We start from the raw sequence: 2,623 nt of genomic DNA, 5'->3' as shown, positions 1-2,623 counted from the left end.
GTGGAATCCTGGAATCCGGCTTTTAGAGGTATAGCCACAGAGACAGCCAAACACTGTATTGTATGCCAACAGAATCAGGTCGAGTAGAGAGAGCAAACAGGACGTATTTTACAGGAGAAGTAGTGAAGAAAGTTGCCAGAATGCTACTATGTAAAGGAAAAAGGTGGACTCATGTCTCATACTGTAAAGTAGTTTTTGATCCCGTGTCTTTTGTTTAATAAACTGCAGACGTGGTTCACCAAAGAGCCTGGAGTCGGTGTGTCATTTGTGGTGCTGGGTGAAATCCGCTACATGTGTCTTTGTGTGTGTGTGTGTGTGCGTGTATGTATGTGTGTGTATGTGTGTGTGTGTGTCTGTGTGTATATGTGTGTGTGTGTGTGCGTGTATGTATGTGTGTGTGTGCGTATGTATGTGTGTGTGTGTGTGTGTGTGCGTGCGTGTATGTATGTGTGTGTGTGAGAGTGTGTGCGTGTGTGTATGTGCGTGTGAGAGTGTGTGTATGTGTGTGTGTGCAGTATGTGTGTGCATGTGTGTGTATGTGTATATGTGTGGTGTGAGAGAGTGTGTGTGTATGTGTGTGTGTATGCTGTGTGTGTGTGCGCGTATGTGTGTGTGTGCAGTATGTGTGTGTACAGCATGTGTGTGTGTGTATGTGCAGTATGTGTGTATGTGTATGCGTGTGTGTGTGCGCGTATGTGTGTGTGCAGTATGTGTGTGTACAGCATGTGTGTGTATGTACAGTATGTGTGTGGTGTGTGTGTATGTATGTGTGTGTGTGTGTGTGTGTGTATGTATGTATCTGTGTGTGTATCTGTGTGTATGTGTGTGTGTTTGTGTGTGGGTGTATCTGTGTGTATGTGTTTGTGTGTGTGTGTGTATCTGTATCTATGTGTGTGTGTGTGTGTATGTGTCTTTGTGTATGTATGTGTGTATGTATGTGTGTGTGTGTGTGTGTATGTATGTGTGTGTATGTACGTGTGTGTGTGTATCTGTGTGTGTGTGTGGGTGTATCTGTGTTTGTGTGTGTGTGGGTGTATCTGTGTTTGTGTGTGTGTGGGTGTATCTGTGTGTTTGTGTGTATCTGTGTGTATGTGTATGTATGTATGTATGTGTGTGTGCGTGTGTGTGTGTGAGTGTGTGTGTGTACTATATGTATGTATGTATGTGTGTGTGTGTGTGTGTGTGTATGTATGTATGCATGTGTGTGTGTATCTGTGTGTGTGTGTGTGTTTGTGTGTGGGTGTATCTGTGTGTGTGTGTGTGTGTGTTTGTGTGTGGGTGTATCTGTGTGTATGTGTTTGTGTGTGTGTGTATGTGTCTTTGTGTGTGTGTTTGTGTGTGTGTGCGTGTATGTATGTGTGTGTGTGTGCGTGTATGTATGTGTGTGTGTGCGTGTATGTATGTGCGTGTGTGTATGTGCGTGTGAGAGTGTGTGTGCAGTATGTGTGTACAGTATGTGTGTGCGTGTGTGTGTATATGTGTGTGTGTGTGCGTGCGCGTATGTGTGTGTGTACAGTATGTGTGTGTACAGCATGTGTGTGTGTATGTGCAGTATGTGTGTGGTGTGTGTGTGTGTGTAGTATGTGTGTGTACAGCATGTGTGTGTGTGTGTGAGTGTGTGTTTGTGTGTGTGTGTATATGTGTGTGTGTGTATGTGGTGTGTGTGTGTGTGTGTGTACCTCAGTATCTCCAGTGTACAGTGTGGATCCTTCAGTCCATCAGAGAGCAGCTTCACTCCTGAACCCTGCAGTTTATTGTTACTCAGGTCCAGTTCTCTCAGACTGGAGGAGTTTGAGCTGAGAACTGAGGACAGAACTCTACAGCTTTCCTCTGTCAGATAACAGAAACGCAGACTGGAAGAGAAATGATGAAATATCAGAACACTGATCTCAAACACACAAACACAGCCATAATCCAGCTAAAGTTGAAGCTGTAACAGAAATGTCAGTGTGTTTGTGTCACACACACAAATCAGAGGACAGGACACCACATCAGGACATTTACAGGAGCAGGGACGTCTTTCTGCACTCCACAATCTCTCAGCTACAATTTATTATAAGACCATTAGGTCATGTACATAACACACACATGTGAGAGCGAGCAGCCTACAAACACTACACTCTGATCTGTGTTCAAGTTTCTACACCCAACACTGCAGATACAGTGCATTTTATTACAGAACATAAAGAATTATACAGCTGTACACTACCAGGTAATAACATGACAATACTAGTCGTACTTTACACTCAGTTATATGTTGGATTTCACAGAGACACTAAAACAGTTGGTGTGTGTTGTTCTCTGTGCTCGTACACGTACAAATCTGTCACCTCCAGACCTCTGATTTTACACACACACTGGTTCAGGTGTTTGGTGTGGACCTGAATACAGGTGGAGTGTTCACATACGTCCAAACACATCCAAACTAAAGAGAAAGGTTTTTTAACCTTATAAACGATTCTTGATCATGATTTGTATTTTTTATAAAATATAGATGTGTAAAAATCTCTCATCGATCATAAACAATGTAAATAAAGGATATTAGAAAGAACATTGTACTGTTTACTACAGATGTCACTGTTACTATTTCAACACAACTTAGTGAACCCTTCTTTCTCCACAG

The sequence above is a fragment of the Tachysurus fulvidraco genome, chromosome 1 (genome assembly GCF_022655615.1).
Source record: "Tachysurus fulvidraco isolate hzauxx_2018 chromosome 1, HZAU_PFXX_2.0, whole genome shotgun sequence".
Classification (NCBI taxonomy): domain Eukaryota; kingdom Metazoa; phylum Chordata; class Actinopteri; order Siluriformes; family Bagridae; genus Tachysurus; species Tachysurus fulvidraco.
Note: the sequence above shows the minus strand (reverse complement) of the source record.